We start from the raw sequence: 22140 nt of genomic DNA, 5'->3' as shown, positions 1-22140 counted from the left end.
AGCCAGCACATGGTCTTCTAATAAAAGCTACAACTCAGTGGGAAACAGATTGGTGCTCCAAATATTGAATCTGTAGCATTGATACGGAATAGTAATCAATATGACACAGTTGGTTCCATCATGTTCATGTTGCGACTGTATTGGTTTATTAAAAGCTTGGGTCTACGATATGGTCTGTTTTTATGTGTTCATGTGTTTCAATTCTATTCTGAGCGCAATTGATCGCTAGATTGGCATGTTGACTGTTTCGCGGTGATCATCATTTTAGGCAATGGCACCAGTTTATTGATAGCTGGCGTGGTGTACTCGCCATTTCAATGTTTTCATAACCAGGCTCTATCCATACATACTATGCTTTCAATCTAAATACGACAATGAGGTTAGTTTGCTGTCCTGTATTGGGGTTAGGTCCATGGTAACATAATGAGGCCATGTGGAGGGTTAGAGGGCTGAATTAGGGTTAGGTCCATCGTAACATAATGAGGGTAAGAGGGCTGGAGCAGCAGATGGGTCTTTTTGTTTGTTGTGTCAGATGTATTTTTCAGTTTAATTAAAGATTAGATTAAATGTACATTACACTGTTTTGTCAGTAATTTCAGTCCCAATCTATTGCATTTTTTTTCAGACCTCATCAACATTTCAATGCAGGATGGAAAAGGGGTGTGAGGGAGTAACCAATCATTTCCTTGATACTGGCACAGCATGATGCTGTTGGCTTGTTAGTTTAATTTCTACACTCAAAAAAATCTGGGTTTGTTTGGATGACCCAACTGCTGGGATGTAGTAGGGTCATGCTTTCATTAAAAAGATCAAGGTTAGGGTGTTTTAATGCTGGGTTGTTCAGCTATGACGACTCCAACACCATTACGTCTGCAGATGACACAACAGTGGTAGGCCTGATCACAGACGACTACGAGAAAGCCTATAAGGAGGAGGTCGGAGACCTGGCCATGTGGTGCCAGAATAACAACCTATCCCTCAACACGATCAAGATGAGATTATTGTGGACTGCAGGAAAAGGAGGACCGAGCACGCCCCCATTCTCATCGATGGGGCTGTAGTGGAGCAGGTTGAGAGCTTCATGTTCCTTGGCGTCCACATCACCAACAAACTAACATCGTCCTTGCACACCAAGATAGTGGTGAAGAGGGCACAACAAAGCCTATCCCCCATCGGGAGACTGAAAAGATTCGGCATGGGTCCTCAGATCCTCAAAAAGTTCTACAGCTGCACCATCGAGAGCATGGTTGCATCACTGCCTGGTATGGCAACCGCTTGGCCTCCGACCGCAAGGCGCTACAGAGGGTAGTGTGTGCGACCCAGTACATCACTGGGGCCAAGCTTCCTGCCATCCAGGACCTCTATACCAGGCGATGTCAGAGGAAGGCCCTAAAAATGGTCAAAGACTCCAGCCACCCTAGTCATAGACTGTTCTCTCTGCTACTGCACGGCAAGCGGTACCGGAGTGCTAATTCTAGGTCCCAGACCTGAACAGCTTTTAAAATGGCTACCCAAACTATTTGCATAGTCACTTTAATAACTCTACCTACATGTACATATTACCTCAACTAACCGGTGCCCTGCACATTTACTCTGTACCGGTACCCCCTATATATATATATATATAGAGTACACAGAGGCAGAATACCTGACCACTGTGACGGACACAAAATTAAGGAAAGCTTTGACTATGTACATACCCCTCGAGCATGGACTATTGAGAGAAGCCGCCGTAGGTAGACCTGGCCTCACTGCCAATCCTGAAGTACACCATTAAAAGCTACAAAAGTGTCAGTGTTCAATCTTTACAAAACAACAGAACAGATTAACCGGAATGACATTTACTCATATATATATATATGAGTAAATGTCATTCCGGTTAATCTGTTCTGTTGTTTTGTAAAGATTGAACACTGACACTTTTGTAGCTTTTAATGGTGTACTTCAGGATTGGCAGTGAGGCCAGGTCTACCTACGGCGGCTTCTCTCAATAGTCCATGCTCGAGGGGTATGTACATAGTCAAAGCTTTCCTTAATTTTGTGTCCGTCACAGTGGTCAGGTATTCTGCCTCTGTGTACTCTCTGTTTAGGGCCAAATAGCATTCTAGTTTGCTCTGTTTCTTTGGTAAATTCTTTCCAATGTGTCAAAGTGATTATCGTTTTGTTTTCTCATGATTTGGTTGGGTCTAATTGTGTTGCTATCCTGGGGCTCTGTTTGTGAACAGAGCGTCAGGACCAGCTTGCTTAGGGGACTCTTCTCCAGGTTCATCTCTCTGTTGGTGATGGCTTTGTTATGGAAGGTTTGGGAATCACTTCCTTTTAGGTGGTTGTAGAATTTAACTGCTCTCTTCTGGATTTTGATAATTAGCGGGTATTGGCCTAAGTATGCTCTGCATTATTTGGTGTTTTACGTTGTACACGGAGGATATTTTTTCAGAATTCTGCATGCAGAGTCTCAATTTGGTGTTTCTCATTTGGTGAGCGGACCCCAGACCTCACAACCATAAAAGACAATGGGTTCTATAACTGATTCAAGTATTTTTTTTTTTTAGCCAGATCCTAATTGGTATGTTTAATTTTATGTTCGTTTTGATGGCATAGGAGGCCCTTCTTGCCTTGTCTCTCAGATGGTTCACAGCTTTGTGGAAGTTACCTGTGGCGCTGATGTTTAGGCCGAGGTATGTATAGTTTGTTGTGTGCTCCAGGGCAACGGTGTCCAGGTGGAATTTGTATTTGTTGTCTTGGCAGCTACCCTTTTATGGAACACCATTATTTTGTCTTAGAGATTTACTGTCAGGGCCCAGGTCTGTCAGGGCCCAGGTCTGTCAGGGCCCAGGTCTGTCAGGGCCCAGGTCTGTCAGGGCCCAGGTCTGACTGAATCTGTGCAGAAGATCTAGGTGCTGCTGTAGGCCCTCCTTGGTTGGTGACAGAAGCACCAGATCATCAGCAAGCAGTAGCCATTTGACTTCAGTAGGGTGAGGCTGGGTGCTGCAGACTTCTAGTGCCCTCGCCAATTCATTGATAAACAGTGCCGGAAAGTATTCAGACCCCTTGACTTTTTCTAAAATGTTGTTACATTACAGCCTCATTCTAAAAATGATTAAATCAGTCTACACACACACACACACACACAATACCCCGTGATGACAAGGCAAAATCAGCTTTTTAGAAATTTTAGCAAATGTCAAAAAAAAAAAGAAGCTGAAATACCACATTTACATTTAGTATTCAGACCCTTTAATCAGTACATTGTTGAAGAACCTTTTGGCAGCGATCACAGCCTTGAGTCTTCTTGGGTATGATGCTACAAGCCTAGCACACCTGTATTTGGGGAGTTTCTCCCATTCTTCTCTGCAGATGCTCTCAAGCTCTGTCAGGTTGGATCGGGAGCGTTGCTGTACAGCTATTTTCAGGTCTCTCCAGAGATGTTCGATCGGGTTCAAGTCTGGGCCCTGGCTGGGCCACTCAAGGACATTCAGAGACTTGTCCCGAAGCCACTCCTGCCTTGTTTAGGCTGTGTGCTTAGGGTCGGTGTCCCATTGGAAGGTCAACCTTCGCACTAGTCTGAGGTCCCGTGTGCTCTGGAGCCAAAATTGTATAATTTTCTCTACTTTATGCATATTGTTTTTATACTGAATTAGCAGATCTTCAACCAAAACCTAATTTTAGATGAAGGGAACTAGAAAATCGATCCAAGTCTGCTATCTTTAACTTGAAATATAAACATTATCTGGCTAATCTCTTGCATGTGGGCTTGAGCGATTGTTGAGACCTGTGTTCATGTTCTATAGCCTAATGCCTGCTACAGTAAGGTTGTCATTATTAGTGAATGTGCAGTATGCATGGTTCTAGTTAAATTTGTAACAAAGGTTATTTTCATAGGCTGTTCAGTGATTACTTCTCATGTTAAACTATTTTTATAAAATAATTAAGGTTAATGGTTGTTGAAGGCTTATATTTAGCCAAGGTATAATTTTACAAACTCGGAATTCATTAGATTATTGCTAACTGTTTGAAATGCAGTGTATTTGATCTTTTAATTGTACGAAGCTTATTTAGAGAGAACATAAACATTTTTTAGATATATTGTGAATCGCCCACAAGTAAAAAAAAAACAAACAAATGGAGATCTGATTTTAGACCATATCACCCAGCTGTACTGGGAGGCTTATTAGAGGTATACATGAAAGTGATTTTTATGTTTGAGCTGTTAGTGCAGGGTGAGCTGCACACAGCAGACTTCCTACTAGTGCACACCGCCTCAGTGCTAACAGTGTAACTCTGGTTCATAGGCACATGATTACTGCATACAATAGCTGTAGGATCAACAGAGGAATTCAGGGCAGCAGACGGGCAGTAGGGCCGGGGAGCAGGTGGGCAGGCAGCTAGGGGGGCAGGGGAGCAGGTGGGCAGGCAGCTAGGGGGGCAGAGTTAGGCAGGCAGTGTGGGTCAGGGTTAGGGAGGCAGGGGAACAGGATGGAGCAGGTAGGCTGCTCCCCTACCCCCCTAGCTGCCTGCCCACCTGCTCCCCTGCCTCCCTAACCCTGACCCACACTGCCTGCCTAACTCTGACCCATCCTGCCTCCCTAACCCTGCCTCCCTAACCCTGACCCATCCTGTTTCCCTGCCTCCCTGACCCTAACCGTTCCCCTGCTTCCCTGACCCATCCTGCCTCCCTATCCCTGACCCTAACCGTTCCCCTGCCTGCCTAACCCTGATCCACCCTGCCTGCCTAACTCTGACCCATCCTGCCTCCCTGACCCATCCTGCCTCCCTAACCCTGCCTCCCTAACCCTGACCCATCCTGTTTCCCTGCCTCCCTGACCCTAACCGTTCCCCTGCTTCCCTGACCCATCCTGCCTCCCTATCCCTGACCCTAACCGTTCCCCTGCCTGCCTAACCCTGATCCACCCTGCCTGCCTAACCCTGACCCATCCTGCCTCCCTGACCCATCCTGCCTCCCCATCCCTGCCTCCCTAACCCTGACCCTAACTGTTCCCCTGCCTCCCTGACCCTAACTGTTCCCCTGCCTCCCTAACCCTGACACTGCCTGCTCCTCTGGGATGATGCGGTACCCCACAGATACTCCCCACATGGGAGGGGAAGAGTAGAGAGGTCGGTGAGGTGGCAGGGCTTGTTTATGAAAGTGTTTAGTTTATATGTGTAAGGGTTTAGCTGGAGGACATGTTAGTCATTACTGCTACATTCCTGAGGCTCCTGGCAGACGGGTGAGCAGAGCAAGTGCTACTGCATGGTCCTCTCCTCCTAGAACCTGGTGTATATTTTCAGGACACAATCTGTAGCAAATAAATTATCAAATGAACATGTTTTGTCCAGCAGGTTATGGTACACCTCGTGTGTATATAACAGACATGACTGTTCCTAATGCATGTTGAAGACCTTCCAAACTATTACTTCATCTCTGTTTGTTCTGTCTCCATGGGGACTGGAACACCTATTTTGTTGTTGTTGATTGTTAGTTGGGGAGGGAGGGGCTGTTTGCGCTGATTTGAACTTCTTTGTCCATAATGTTTCCCCCATCGTTTCCTATGACTGAAAAGAGCTTCTGGACATCAGAACAGCGATCACTAACCATGATTTGGATGAGGAATTATACTTCAATGACTCAGCTGTGCAGGATATACTTCTCACCTGGGCCCTGATCCCGACACTCTGAAGAGACCGTGATATGGAGGCCGATGTGTGGGTACCCTGCTGAAACTACAGAGGAGAGTAAATAATCTACCCTCTGTTCAATTGGCCAATGTACTGGAGAACCAACTGGCCTTCTAGGCAGAGTTGCAAAGAAAGAGCCATATCTCAGACTGGACAATAAAAGATTAAGATGGGCAAAATAATACAGACACTGGACTTGAGGAGCTCTGCCTGGAAGGCCAGCATCCCAGGGTCGCATTTGTTCACTGTTGAGACTGGTGTTTTGCTGGTACTATTTAATGAAGCTGCAAGTTGAGGACTTGTGAAGCCTCTTTCTCAAACTAGACACTCTAATGTACTTGTCCTCATGCTCAGTTGTGCACCGGGGCCTCACACTACTCTTTCTATTCTGGTTAGAGCCAGTTTGCTCTGTTTTGTGAAGGGAGTAGTACACAGGGTTGTACGAGATCTTTAGTTTCTTGGCAATTTCTCGCATGGAATCGCCTTCATTTCTCAGAACAAGAATAGACTGACGAGTTTCAGGAGAAAGTTATTTGATTCTAGCAATTTTGAGCCTGTAATCGGACCCACAAATGCTGATGCTCCAGATACTCAACTAGTCTAAAGAAGGACAGTTTTATTGCTTCTTTAATCAGAACAACAGTTTTCAGCTGTGCTAGCATAATTGCAAAAGGGTTTTCTAATGATCAATTAGCCTTTCAAAATGATAAACTTGGATTAGCTAACACAACGTGCCATTGGAACACAGGAGTGATGGTTTCTGATAATGGGCCTCTGTACGCCTTTGTAGATATTCTATTTAAAAAAATCAGCTGTTTCCAGCAACAATAGTCATTTACAACATTAACAATGTCTACACTGTATTTCTGATCAATTTTATGATATTTTAATGGACAAAAAAATGTGCTTTTCTTTCAAAAACACTGACATTTTTAAGTGACCCTAAACTTTTGTGTGTGGAAAAAATATATTTTTACACACACACACCACTACATTGACACACTCACACACATTGACATACAATACATATTTTTTGTTTCACTTTTATTTAACCAGGTAGGCCAGTTGAACAAGTTCTCATTTACAACTGCGACCTGGCCAAGAATGGAAAGCACTGCGACAAAAACAACACAGTTACACTTGGGATAAACAAAAGTATAGTCAATAACACGATAGAAAATGTCTAAATACAGTGTGTGCAAATGTAGTAAGAGTAGGGAGGTAAGGCGATACATAGGCCATAGAGGCGAAATAATTACAATTTAGCATTAACACTGGAGTGATAGATGTGCACATGATGTGCAAGTAGAGATTCTGGGGAGCAAAAAATAAATAACAATATGGGGCTGAGGTAGTTGGGTGTGCCATTTACAGATGGGCTGTGTACAGGTACAGTGATCAGTGAGCTACTCTGACAGCTGACGCTTAAAGTTAGAGGGAGATTCAAGATGTAAATGTAAATTTTTAAAAATGTATTTTGCAATTCGTTTACATACACTCAATTAGTAATTGGTAGCATTGCCTTTAAACTGTTTAACTTGGGTCAAACATTTCAGGTAGCCTTCCACAAGCTTCCCACAATAAGTTGGGTGAATTTTGGCCCATTCCTCCTGACTAAGCTGGTGTAACTGAGTCAGGTTTGTAGGCCTCCTTGCTCGCACACGCCTTTTCAGTTTTGTCCCCACAAATTTTCTATAGGATTGAGGTCAGGGCTTTGTGATGGCCACTCCAATACCTTGACTTTGTTGTCCTTAAGCCATTTTGCCACAATTTTGGAAGTATGCTTTGGGTCATTGTCCATTTGGAAGAACCATTTACGACCAAGCTTTAACTTCCTGACTGATGTCTTCAGTTGTTGCTTCAATATATCCACATAATTTTCCTGCCTCATGATGCCATCTATTTTGTGAAGTGCACCAGTCCCTCCTGCCGCAAAGCACCCCCACAACATGATGCTGGCACCCCCGTGCTTCACGGTTGGGATGGTGTTATTCGGCTAGCAAGCCTCCCTCTTTTTCCTCCAAACATAACGATGGTCATTATGGCCAAACAGTTCTATTTGTGTTTCATCAGACCAGAGGACATTTCTCCAAAAAGTACGATCTTTGTCCCCATGTGCAGTTGCAAACCGTAGTCAGGCTTTTTTATGGCGGTTTTGGAGCAGTGGCATCTTCCTTGCTGAGCGGCCTTTTAGGTTATGTCGATATAGGACTCGTTTTACTGTGGATATAGATACTTTTGTACCTGTTTCCTCCAGCATCTTCACAAGGTCCTTTGCTGTTGTTCTGGGATTGATTTGCACTTTTCGCACCAAAATACGGTCATCTCTAGGATACAGAAGTCGTCTCCTTCCTGAGCGGTATAATTGCTGTGTGGTCCCATGGGGTTTATACTTGCGTGCTATTGTTTGTTCAAATGAACGTGGTACCTTCAGGCATTTGTAAATTGCTCCCAAGGATGAACCAGACTTGTGGCGGTTTACAATATTTTTTCTGAGGTCTTGGCTGATTTTCTTTTGATTTTCCCATGATGACAAGCAAAGAGGCACTGAGTTTGAAGGTAGGCCTTGAAATACATCCACAGGTACACCTCCAATTGACTCAAATCATGTAAATTAGCCTATCAGAAGCTGCTAAAGCCATGACACCATTTTCTGGCATTTTCCAAGCTGTTTAAAGGCACAGTCAACTTAGTGTATGTAATCTTCTGACCCACTGGAATTGTGATATAATTCACTGTAAGTGAAATAATCTGTCTGTAAACAATTGCTGGAAAATGACTTGTCATGCACAAAGTAGATGTCCTAACCGACTTGCCAAAACTATATTTTGTTAACAAGAAATTTGTGGAGTGGTTGATACACTTGGGTTGGCGTTATTAAAACTTGTTTATGTAAACTTCCGACTTCAACTGTAGGTCTGTAACAGTATGGGTATAATGTGTCTCCCCCTTTTAAGAGGGGGATGACCGCGGCAGCTTTCCAATCTTTGGGGATCTCAGACAATACAAAAGAGGTTGAACAGGCTATTAATAGGGGTTGCAACAATTTCGGCTGATAATTTTTAGAAAGAGAGGGTCCAGATTGTCGAGCCCAGCTGATTTGTAGGGATCCAGATTTTGTAGGGATCCAGATTTTGCATCTCTCTTTTAGAACATCAGCTGTCTGGATTTGGGTGAGGGGGGGGGGGGCTTGGGCCAGTTGCTGTGTGGGGGTGCAGAGCTGGGGATGGGGTAGCCAGGTGGAAAGCATGGCCAGCCGTAGAGAAATGCTTATTGAAATGCTAGATTATCGTAGATTTATCTGTGGTGACAGTGTTTCCTAGCCTCAGTGCAGTGGGCAGCTGGGAGGAGGTGCTCTTATTCTCCATGGACTTTAGTGTCCCAAAACTTTGTGGAATTAGTGCTACAGGAAGCAAATTTCTGTTTGAAAAAGCTAGCCTTTCCTAGCTGACTGTGTATATTGGTTCCTGCCTTCCTTGAAAAGTTGCATGTCACGAGGGCTATTCGATGCTAATGCAGAACGCCACAGGATATTTTTGTGCTGGTCAAGGGCAGTCAAGCCTGGGGTGAACCAAGGGCTATATCTGTTCTTAGTTCTACATTTTTTTGAATGGGGCATGCATATTTAAGATGGCGAGGAAAGCACTTTTGAAGAGCAACCAGGCATCCTCTACTTACGGGAAGAGGTCAGTATCCTTCCAGAATATCCGGGCCAGGTCGATTAGAAAGGCCTGCTCGCTGAAGTGTTTTAGGGAGCGTTTGACAGTGATGAGGGGTGGTCGTTTGATCACGGACGCAGGCAATGAGGCAGTGATCATGAGATCCTGGTTGAAGACAGCAGAAGTGTATTTAGAAGGCAAGTTGTTCAGGAGGATATCTGAGGGTGCCCATGGTTATGGATTTGGGTTGATGTTGCGCTGTGCAGACTGGCAGCTATTGACCGAGCTGAGGCTGGCTGGTGTCCCTCAGGAAGCCTATTCCCCCTCAGGACACTAAAGTTTTGGCAAGGGTCCTCAGATACTCAAAAGGTTCTACAGCTGCAACACAGAGAGCATCCTGACTTGTTTTTACCCCCAAGCCATAAGACTCCTGAACAGGTAATCAGATGGCATACTACCCCAATCAGCCTGAATAACTGGTGCCTGTACTTTATGTAGCCTCACTACTGTTGTTTTTTAATTCTTTACCTACCTACTGTTCACCTAATACCTTTTTTGCACTGTTGGTTACACCTGTTGTATTCGGCGCACGTGACAAATAAACATTGATTTGCTAGCCCCCCAGTTCCAACGCTGTGCCCTAGCCCCCCAGTCCCAACGCTGTGCCCTAGCCCCCCAGTCCCAACGCTGTGCCCTAGCCCCCCAGTCCCAACGCTGTGCCCTAGCCCCCCAGTCCCAACGCTGTGCCCTAGCCCCCCAGTCCCAAGTACCCTAGACTGTTAGGCCTGGGGCCATGAGCCCAGACTATAGCTGGATAAGCCTGGTTGTCCAGCCAACCTGACATCTTAGAGAGAGAGAGAGACCATTTTTAAAGTACAAGTTTTCAGTCATTAATATCACATTAGTACAACTGTTTTTTTTGTTCAATGAGCAAATAACTTAAGAGCCAAAACAATATTGCCTAAGACAGTGGTTGAGTTTACATCACTTAACAGCTGTACATAGTCTATCGGTTAACATCCCACCCATTTTTACCTACCTCATCCCCATACTGTTTTTATTTATTTACTTTTCTGCTCTTTTGCACACCAATATCTCTACCTGTACATGACCATCTGATCATTTATCACTCCAGTGTTAATCTGCAAAATTGTAATTATTCGCCTACCTCCTCATGCCTTTTGCACACAATGTATATAGACTCCCCTTTTTTTTCTACTGTGTTACTGACTTGTTAATTGTTTACTCCATGTGTAACTCTGTGTTGTCTGTTCACACTACTATGCTTTATCTTGGCCAGGTTGCAGTTGCAAATGAGAACTTGTTCTCAACTAGCCTACCTGGTTAAATAAAGGTGAAATAAAAAATAAAAAAAACATTATGTTACTAGTACTGTTTAGTAGAGACACAGTGGGACTAAGAAAAGTGGGACAATAAATGTTTGACTACAGGGTATTCTACCTGAGTGAACAGTACCTCAGTGATTCTTCTGTTACCTGATTCCTCTGTTGGAGGGACTGTTTCAAGATGGAGTGGCGATAGTCTGAGAACTTAGCGCTTGAAATTATGCCAGTATTGTACAGCTTATTCTCCAGAGTTATTTTGGCAAACAGTCAGACTTTGTGCACCAGTGAGTATCAGGGAAGAATGGTTAAATAACCCCGCTACTCAGCCTGGAGCTAGAACAGAGAACAGAGAAGAACAGAGGTGGGTTTTAATAGCCTGTGATGGCTCTGTCCTAGGTGGAGAACATAGCTGTATTGTTAAGATGAGCTGGACCTAAGACGGACCTTGATTGTTTTCATATACTTCGGGAAAAAATGATATGAACCAATGAGTGACTAGTTTTATAACAACTGATTTCCTGAATGTGTTGCTATATAATTTCTAACAGCAGTTCATATTGAGTTAGTGTGTTTTAGGTTTATTGCACATCAGAGAAGCATGAAATATAAAACTGAATGGAGACTGTATTTGCCTTCTAACCAGGACCATCTGTGAGGTGTAAGAGTTAAAGAACAGCCCTGATATTAGTCTTTTTGAACCACAGTCTTCTCTCAGTGCTTTTATAGAAAGCTTTCTACTATTCATTTCATGTTGTGAGATTTAGTGTTCTCTGGAGCTTTATTGGGGTTTCAGAGTCACCCAGGAGAATATGTTATTGGAAACGTTTGTTTCCTGATGTTGACTCATTTCTGGGAACTGTGGTACTGTTGACCTGTTGCGTCACAGGGCTGACAGAGGGGCCGGGCCAGGTCGGCTTTACTCTTATTCCAGAGAGAACTCCTGCAGTCAACCTCTGAAAAAGATGATAGTTGGATACAGGCTGCCTTGGAAAGTACCTGGGGGTGTGGTGTTGTGTAGTTAGAGCAACATGTTAGTTCCCCACGTGGGCCTCTGTGGAGAAACAGATAAACCTGGAAGATTTCCCAATATGGTGCTGTGTTCCACCAAAACAGAGCACTGAAATGCTAAAACACTGGGACTTTCATTTTGTTCCAGCCCTCCTTATTATCTCCACAATACCACTGAAGAAGAACGAGACCAGCCCTGTGTCTTTGTTATTATGGTCCTTATCCTCTGGCTACTGCTTGGCCAGACATCTTTATGATTTCATACTAGGTAAAAGGCCTGGATGTTTCAGCTATAGAGGTTGTGTCATGAAGATGACAATGGTTCCAAAATCTGCTCGCTGACTCAGACGTTTTTCGTTTTTCTCCATACATACTGTAGCAAACAAGTGTTAAATAGACTGAACAAAAATAGAAACACAACATGCAAACATTTCTAAGATTTACAGTTCATATAAGGACATCAGTCAATTGAAAGAAAATCATTAGGTCCTAATCTATGGATTCTCACGACTGGGAAAACATATCTATTTACTCACCAGCCTCAACCCATTTACTCACCAGCCTCAACCCATTTACTCACCAGCCTCAACCCATTTACTCACCAGCCTCAACCCATTTACTCACCAGCCTCAACCCATTTACTCACCAGCCTCAACCCATTTACTCACCAGCCTCAACCCATTTACTCACCAGCCTCAACCCATTTACTCACCAGCCTCAACCCATTTACTCACCAGCCTCAACCCATTTACTCACCAGCCTCAACCCATTTACTCACCAGCCTCAACCCATTTACTCACCAGCCTCAACCCATTTACTCACCAGCCTCAACCCATTTACTCACCAGCCTCAACCCATTTACTCACCAGCCTCAACCCATTTACTCACCAGCCTCAACCCATTTACTCACCAGCCTCAACCCATTTACTCACCAGCCTCAACCCATTTACTCACCATCCTCAACCCATTTACTCACCAGCCTCAACCCATTTACTCACCAGCCTCAACCCATTTACTCACCAGCCTCAACCCATTTACTCACCAGCCTCCTCAACCCATTTACTCACCAGCCTCCTCAACCCATTTACTCACCAGCCTCAACCCATTTACTCACCAGCCTCCTCAACCCATTTACTCACCAGCCTCCTCAACCCATTTACTCACCAGCCTCCTCAACCCATTTACTCACCAGCCTCCTCAACCCATTTACTCACCAGCCTCCTCAACCCATTTACTCACCAGCCTCCTCAACCCATTTACTCACCAGCCTCCTCAACCCATTTACTCACCAGCCTCCTCAACCCATTTACTCACCAGCCTCCTCAACCCATTTACTCACCAGCCTCCTCAACCCATTTACTCACCAGCCTCCTCAACCCATTTACTCACCAGCCTCCTCAACCCATTTACTCACCAGCCTCCTCAACCCATTTACTCACCAGCCTCCTCAACCCATTTACTCACCAGCCTCCTCAACCCATTTACTCACCAGCCTCCTCAACCCATTTACTCACCAGCCTCCTCAACCCATTTACTCACCAGCCTCCTCAACCCATTTACTCACCAGCCTCCTCAACCCATTTACTCACCAGCCTCCTCAACCCATTTACTCACCAGCCTCCTCAACCCATTTACTCACCAGCCTCCTCAACCCATTTACTCACCAGCCTCCTCAACCCATTTACTCACCAGCCTCCTCAACCCATTTACTCAAAAAGCATCCTCAACCCATTTACTCAAAAAGCATCCTCAACCCATTTACTCAAAAAGCATCCTCAACCCATTTACTCAAAAAGCATCCTCAACCCATTTACTCAAAAAGCATCCTCAACCTATTTATTTACCAGCCTCAACCCATTTAGCTTCACCAGGGAGAGATGGAGCCGACAGATGGGGCAGCTCTGCTTCTAGCTCTTAAGCAACTTTGCAGTGTTTTAATTAAATTTTTATTTCTTACATTATTAGCCCAGAAATGAGTTGTTATTTCATACAACTGGAAATAACTTTCGGATATCAGAGCAGCAGTAACTCACCAGAATTACAACCAGGAATACGACTTTCCCGAATTGGATCCTTTGTTCGTACCCTCCAGGGCATTTGAACTGATGCCAGAGGCTGATCCAAAACACTGCTGGAGGAGAAGAGGTATTCGGAGTGGACTCCTATTCCGACTCATGAGGCGCTCACTTCACCCACCGCTTCAGAGTATATTACTCGCTAATGTTCAGTCTATGGATAATAAAGTTGATGAACTCAGGGCGAGGATCTTCTTCCAGAGAGACATCAGGGATTATAACATGCTCTGTTTCACGGAAACATGGCTCTCTCGGGATATACTGTCCGTACAGCCAGTTGGGTTCTCAGTTTATCGCGCAGACAGGAATAAAGATCTCTCTGGGAAGAAGGGCCGGGGTGTATGCTTCATGATTTAACTACTCATGGTGTAACATACAGGAACTTAAGTCCCTTTGTTCACCCGACCTAGAATATCTCGCAATCAAGTGCTGACCGTATTACCTCCCAAGAGAATTATCTTCGGTTATAGTCACAGCCGTGTATATTCCCCCCTCAAGCCGATAGCATGACGGCCCTCAAGGAACTACACTTGACTATGCAAACCACACATCCTGAGGCAGCATTTATTGTAGCTGGGGATTTTAACAAAGCTAATCTGAGCAATACGCTACTGAAGTTCTACAAACACATTTACTTTAGCACTCGCTCTGAGCATGGGACCACTGCTACTCATCTTATTGAAATGCCTACAAGGCCCTCCCCTGCCCTCCCTTCAGAAAATTTGATCGACTCCATTTTGAAACCATGGATCCATCCATCCATTTTGAAACCATGGATCGATGTCAGCATTCACAAAACTGAAAGCACGAACCACTGCCATGGCTAAGGTGACTGGGAATATGGCCGAATACAAACGGTATAGTTATTCCCTCCGTACATCACAGGCAAAACGTCAGGACAAAGTGGAGTCGCAATTCAACGGCTCCGACACAAGACGTAGGTGCCAGGGACTTCAGATAATCACAACTACAAAGCGAAAACCAACCACGTTGCGGACAGTCTTGCTTCCGGATAAGCTAAACAACCTTTTGCCTGCTTTGAGGATAACACAATACCACCGACACGGCCAACTACAAAGGACCGTGGGCTCTCCTTATCTGTGGCCGACGCGAGTAAGACATTTTAAATGTGTTAACCCTCGCAAGGCTGCCCACCGAGACAGAATCCCTAGCCACATCCTCAGAGCACAGACCACCTGGCTGGAGTGTTTACGGATATATTCAATCTCTCCCTGTCCCAGTCTGCTGTCCCCACTTGTTTCAAGATGTCTACCATTGTTCCAGTACCCAAGAAAGCAAAGGTAACTGAACTAAATGACTATATCCCCGTAGCACTCACTTCTGTCATAAAGTGCTTTGAGAGACTAGTCAACAATCATATAACCTCCACCCTACCTGTCACCCTAGACCCACTTCAATTTGCTTACCACCCCAATAGATCCACAGACGGTGCCATCGCACTGCACACTACCCTATCACATCTGAACAAGAGGAATACATATGTTAGAATGCTGTTCATTGACTACAGCTCAGCATTCAACACCATAGTACCCTCCAAGCTCATCAAGCGGGAGGCCCTGGGTGTGAACCCCGCTCTGTGCAACTGGGTCCTGGACTTCTTGACGGGCCGCCCCCGGGGTGGAGGTAGGAAACAACACCTTTAGTGATCCTCAACACAAGGGCCCCACAAGGGTGTGTTCTGAGCCCTCTCCTGTCCTCCCTGTTCACCAATGACTGAGTGGCCATGCACGCCTCCAACTCAATCATCAAGTTTGCTGACGACACAATAGTAGTAGGCCTAATTACCAACAATGACGAGACAGCCTACAGGGAGGAGGTGAGGGCTCGGAGTGTGGTGCCAGGAAAATAATCTCTCACTCAACGTCAACAAAACAAAGGAGCTGATCATGGACTTCAGGAAACAGCAGAGGGAGCAACCCCCCTATCCACAGACGGGACCCCAGTGGAGAAGGTGGAAAGTTGGAAGTTCCTCAGCGTACACATCACTGACAAACACATAGTCCACCCACACAGACGGTATGGTGAAGGCGCAACAGCCCCTCTTCAACCTCAGGAGGCTGAAGAAATTTGGCTTGGCACCTAAAACTTTTACAGCTGCACAATAGTGAGCATCCTGTCGGGCTGTATCACCGCCTGGTACTGCACCGCTCGCAAATGCGGGGCTCTCCAGAGGGTGGTGCGGTCTGCCAAACGCTTCAACTACTTGCCCTCGAGGACACCTATAGCACCCGATGTCACAGGAAGGCCAAAAAGATCAAGGACAACAACCACCCGAATCATTGCCTGTTAACCCCGCTATCATCCATTAGGTGAGGTCAGTACAGGTAAATCAAAGCTGGGACCGAGAGACTGAAAAACAGCTTCTATCTCAAGGCCATCAGACTGTTAAATAGCCATCGCTAGCACCTTAGAGGCTTCTGCCCTATATACATAGACTTGAAATCACTGGCCACTTTAATAATATTTACATATGTTGCATTACTCAACTCGTGTATTTTGTATTCTGTTCTACTGTATTTTAGTCTATGCCGCTCCAACATTTCTCTTCCAAATATTTATATTCTTAATTAATTAAGAATGGGTTCTTAACTGACTTGTCTAGTTAAATGTAACATGTATTCCCTTACTTTGTATTTGTGTGTATTGTTAGATATTACTACACTGTTGGAGCCAGAAACAAGCATTTCGCTACACCATCCGCAACAACGTCTGCTGAACACGTGAACAATAACAATTTGATTTGACTAATCTCAACCTCAAGCCCTTTAGTTACAGACCCATTTAGTCAGCAGCCTCAACCTCCTCAACCCATTTAGCATGTATACAGTTGAGGTCGGACGTTTTACATACACCTTAGCCAAATACTTTTAAACTCAGTTCTTCACAATTCCTGACATTTAATCCTAGTAAGAATTCCCTGTTTTAGGTCAGTTAGGATCAACACTTTATTTTAAGGATGTGAAATGTCAGAATAATAGTAGAGAGAATTATTTATTTCAGCTTTCATTTCTTTCATCACATTCCCAGTGGGTCAAAAGTTTACATACACTCAATTAGTATTTGATAGCATTGCCTTTAAATGGTTTAACTTGGGTCAAACGTTTCGGGTATCCTTCCACAAGCTTCCCACAATAGGTTGGGTGAATTTTGGCCCATTCCTCCTGACAGAGCTGGTGTAACTGAGTCAGGTTTGTAGGCCTCTTTGCTCGCACACGCTTTTTCAGTTCTGCCCACAAATATTCTATAGGACTGAGGTCAGGGCTTTGTGATGGCCACTCCAATACCTTGACTTTGTTGTCCTTAACGTCTTAGTGACGGGGCAGTATTTTCACTTCCGGATGAAATGCATGCCCAAATTCAACTGCCTGCAACTCATCCCCAGAAGATAAGATATGCATATTATTAGTAGATTTGTATAGAAAACACTCGGAAGTTTCTAAAACTGATTGAATTATGCCTGTGAGTATAACAGAACTTATTTAGCAGGCGAAACCCAGAGGACAAACCATTGAGATTGACCTCAACAACAAAAACACTCAATGTGTTTTCAGTGGGAATCCAGATTTCTAAGGGACCTTCTTGCCGTTCCTATCGCTTCCACTGGATGTCAACAGTCTTTAGAAATTGGTTGTTTCTTCCGTTGTGTAATGAAGTATGGCAATCTTGAACGAGGGTCACTTGAAGTGTACTGTTAGATAGCGGCGCGTGACCAGAAAGCTAGCTACAGTTTTGTTTTCCTCCTGTATTGAACACAGATCATCCCGTCTTCAATTTATTGATTAATTACGTTAAATACCTACAGTTGTATTACAAAAGTAGTTTGAAATGTTTTGGCAAAATTTACAGGTAACTTTTGAGATATTTTGTTGTGCAAGTTGGAACCGGTGTTTTTCTGGATCAAACGCGCCAAATAAATGGAGATTTTATATATCGACGGAGTTAATCAAACAAATGGACCATTTGTGATGTTTATGGGACATATTGGAGTGCCAACAAAAGAAGCTCGTCAAAGGTAAGGCATGAATTGTATTTTTATTTCGGTGTTTTGTGTCGCTCCTGCAGGGTTGAACTATGCTTCTCTCTCTTTGTTTACTATGGTGTTATCCTCAGATAATAGCATTGTTTGCTTTCGCCGAAAAGCCTTTTTGTTTACTGGATTCACAACAAGTGTAGCTTTAATTTGCTATCTTGCATGTGTGATTTCATGAAAGTTTGATTTTTATAGGAATTATTTGCGTTTTCTCTGGCTTTTGGCGAGGTGGGACACTACCGTCCCACATATCCCAGAGATTAAGCCATTTTGCTACAGCTTTGGAAGTATACTTGGGGTCATTGTCCATTTTGAAGACATATAATTTTCCTCCCTCATGATGCCATCTATTTTCTGACTTGCACCAATCCCTCCTGCAGCAAAGCACCCCACAACATGATGCTGCCACCCCCGTGCTTCACGGTTGGGATGGTGTTCTTCGGCTTGCAAGCCTCCCCTTTGTCCTCCAAACATAACGATGGTCAAAAGGTTCTATTCATCAGACCAGAGGACATTTCTCCAAAAAAGTATGATCTTTGTCCCCATAAGCAGTTGCAAACTAATCTGACTTTTTTTATGGCGGTTTTGGAGCAGTGGCTTCTTCTTTGCTGGGTGGCCTTTCAGGCACTTTTCGCACCAAAATACGTTCATCTCTAGGAGACAGAATGCGTCTCCTTCCTGAGCGGTATCATGGCTGCGTGGTACCTTCAGGCATTTGGAAATTGCTTCCAAGGATGAACCAGACTTGTGGAGGTCAACAATTTTTTTTCCCTGAGGTCTTGTCTGATTTTTCTTTTGATTTTCCCATGACGTCAAGCAAAGAAGCATGGCGTTTGAAGGTAGGCCTTGAAATACATCCACAGGTACACCTCCAATTGACTCTAAAGCCTTGATATCATTTTCTGGAATTTTCCAAGTTGTTTAAAGGAACAGTCAATTTAGCGTATGTAAACTTCTGACCTACTGGAAATGTGATACAGTGAAATAATCTGTCTGTAAACAATTCTTGAAAAATTACTTGTCATGCACACAGATGTCTTAACCTACTTGCCAAAACTATAGTTTGTTAAAACCTCAAGGTATAGGGGGCAGCATTTTCACTTTTGGATAAATAGCGTGCCCAATTTCAACTTCCTGCTACTCATGCCAAGAATATAAGATATGCATATTATTCATAGATTTGGATAGAAAACTGAAGTTTCTAAAACTGTTTGAATCATGTCTGTGAGTATAACAGAACTTAGTCCTCGGTTTTGCCTGCTACATAAGTTATGTTATACTCAGACATGATTCAAACAGTTTTAGAAACTTCAGTTTTCTATCCAAATCTATGAATAATATGCATATCTTATATTCTTGGCATGAGTAGCAGGAAGTTGAAAGTGTGCTTGGTAACTTTCCCATGTTTTACTACAGTATTTATTGTAGACTACACAGTAGCCTAATAAACAAACACATTTCGTTAATAAAGTAATGATAAAAAAATATGCTTTCAAAATAGATGTTGATTTAGTTATGGATCCATAACGAATTACTATGGGAATAAATATCACTGATTTACAGAAATATTGGAACAAAGTTGTCTTAAGGCAAACAATTCAGAATCCTCCGATCCTGTAGCCTCCTCCCGACGTCACATTGTACAGCGCCATAGAAACTGTGAGTTTTGTTTTTCTCTGAATAGAAACACCATAATATTAATCAAATTTAATTAAGCTGAATTTATTGAAATCAATCTCAAACACTTATTACAAAAAGGTTTTCAATTCTCTGGTAATGCCAGTACAGAATACTATCAAATGCTTCTCAAAGATGCCCTCTGGCGGTCAAACTAGTAATAATGTGCAGTTACAGAAAGAATGGCTGAGAATTAAACAAAGTGCCACATAATGCCGAGGCAGCACGCAAGGTGTGCCGCAGTATGACACAATTTAAGGAGGGACCACTGTAGGCTCGCGTCTAGAGTCTGGGTTTCCCTTTCTAGTCCGTGATTGTTTTTAAGCCCTGCCACATCCGACGGGCGTCAGAGCCGGTGTAGTAGGATTAAATCTTAATCCTGTATTGACGCTTTGCTTGTTTGATGGTTCGTCTGAGGGCATAACACCATCAATATTGGATTTCTATTGGTCATATATTTTTCAACTGTGCTGTGATGTTTCACAGAAGTTATGAACTTTTTCTATTCTCATTTGTTTCTACAGTTTGTAAATGTAATACTTTTAGCCAAAAAGTTAATTTTATTATTCATCAATTTGAATTCAAATCACACAGTAGTGCTATTTGCAGAGTTGGCTCAAATAAAATAAAAATATTTAACCGATCACAATTTTCTTTAACCAATTCGTCTTTAATGCATGGCCGACAGACAAGTTCCTTACTTTCTTCCACTTGCCTCCCACTGAAGGCCTGTAGGTTCACCCCTGAAGGCCTGTAGGTTCACCCCTGAAGGCCTGTAGGTTCACCCCTGAAGGCCTGTAGGTTCACCCCTGAAGGCCTGTAGGTTCACCCCTGAAGGCCTGTAGGTTCACCCCTGAAGGCCTGTAGGTTCACCCCTGAAGGCCTGTAGGTTCTCCACTGTACTAACATGTCTATAATCGATCTAAAAGCTGTTAAGATACTGTATTCATGTTTCATGAAAGGAGTGTATATATGTGGTCTGGCGAAGCGGTTTAATGCACTGACTGAATGGACGCTGATCATTTTTTATTTTTTTACTCCGCTGGTCTAGGGATGAAATTACACCTAGGCAAGACCAAGTCCTCACTGTCCGACACCGAGTCAAGTCCGAGACGCTCAATTTGTAGGCTCCAGACCGGACTCGAGTACTACAACACCGGAATGGAGTCTAGCTCAGATGGATCTCTCTCCAGCTGGGCCAGCTCACCCTGTAGCCCACTCTGTCCTCTCAACCAGGGGAGTCATGCACCCATTCCTTTAGTGGAACAAAATATGTGCGGGTGGATGGCGAATTCAGTGTTCAGAAAAACAAACCCCTTTTCCTGCAATGTAGAGCCATAATCATTATGTACATTTAAAAAAATTATTTTCTACATAGGTTATCCAAGCACACTGTACCTTTCCTGTTCTATTGGCATTTTAATGAGGGTGTCATTCTGACTTCTCAATATACTGCACTAACATGCTTAGGACAATACATCCAAATTACAACACAGCACATGGGCTCATAACCAATGTTTTATATACACACTAGATTAAATTAAATGTAGGACTGCTTTTCTGAGGAGTGCCATTATGGCTGACCGGTGGCTTCCAAGCCTCCATGGGTAGAATATAGTATCGGCAATCCTGGGTTTCTAGTCGTACATCCTTGGATCATAACGCACATCATTGCAGGTCACTTCCAAAATAAAGGACACTCCAATATAAAGTGTCTTTAATAAAGTGTTGAGCCAGAACCGCTTCAATGCGCCTTGGCATAAATTCTACAAGGGTCTGGAACTCTATTGGAGGGATGCGACACGATTCTTCAACACGAAATTCCATCATTTGGTGTTTTGATGAAGGTGGTGGAAAATGCTGTCTCAGGCACCAGTCCAGAATCTCTCATAAGTTATTCAATTGGGTTGAGATATGGTGATTGACACCCTTTAAACTCCCTATGCTCCTTTTGAGACTCCTCTTTCAAAGTCACTGAGATCTGTTCTAGCCATGGAAGCCTAAATAATAGGCAACTGGGCATTTTTATACAGTACATGACCCTGAGCATGATGGGATGTTAATTGTTAAATTAACTTAGGAACCAAACCTGTGTGGAATCACCGGCTTTCAATATGATTTGTATCCCTCATTTACTCAAGTGTTTCCTTTATTTTGGCAATTACCTAAATAATAGCGCCATCACAAATATCCTGATATTATCATAAGGTGCCAGATTACATTTAAACCAATGGTTAGGGTTACATTGTAATATTTTTCTGCATATCTAAGCAGGACTCTTGCGCTGTCTGTATCATTGTGACTGGTTGGTTATTTTTTTTTAAATAAAATAAATATGCTTCTCTGCTAAAAGCCCAACCTGCCCTCTCCACCGCTAACCCTGCTAACCCTGCCCACCCTGTTTGTCCCGTAGCCCACCCTGTTTGTCCCGTAGCCCACCCTGTTTGTCCCGTAGCCCACCCTGTTTGTCCCGTAGCCCACCCTGTTTGTCCCGTAGCCCACCATGTTTGTCCCGTAGCCCACCCTGTTTGTCCCGTAGCCCACCCTGTTTGTCCCGTAGCCCACCCTGTTTGTCCCGTAGCCCACCCTGTTTGTCCCGTAGCCCACCCTGTTTGTCCCGTAGCCCACCCTGTTTGTCCCGTAGCCCA

At 43.9% G+C, this 22140-nt stretch overlaps 1 protein-coding gene across 4 annotated transcripts in view; it reads left to right on the top strand.

Moving 5' to 3' along the window:
* LOC110523811 (Nance-Horan syndrome protein) overlaps nt 1-22140 on the top strand; it is a 164779-nt gene that overhangs the window by 565 nt on the left and 142074 nt on the right. The window lies entirely within an intron of this gene.

The sequence above is a fragment of the Oncorhynchus mykiss genome, chromosome 1 (assembly GCF_013265735.2).
Source record: "Oncorhynchus mykiss isolate Arlee chromosome 1, USDA_OmykA_1.1, whole genome shotgun sequence".
In the NCBI taxonomy this organism is placed as follows: Eukaryota; Metazoa; Chordata; class Actinopteri; order Salmoniformes; family Salmonidae; genus Oncorhynchus; species Oncorhynchus mykiss.
This window is presented reverse-complemented; position numbering and strand designations above follow the sequence as displayed.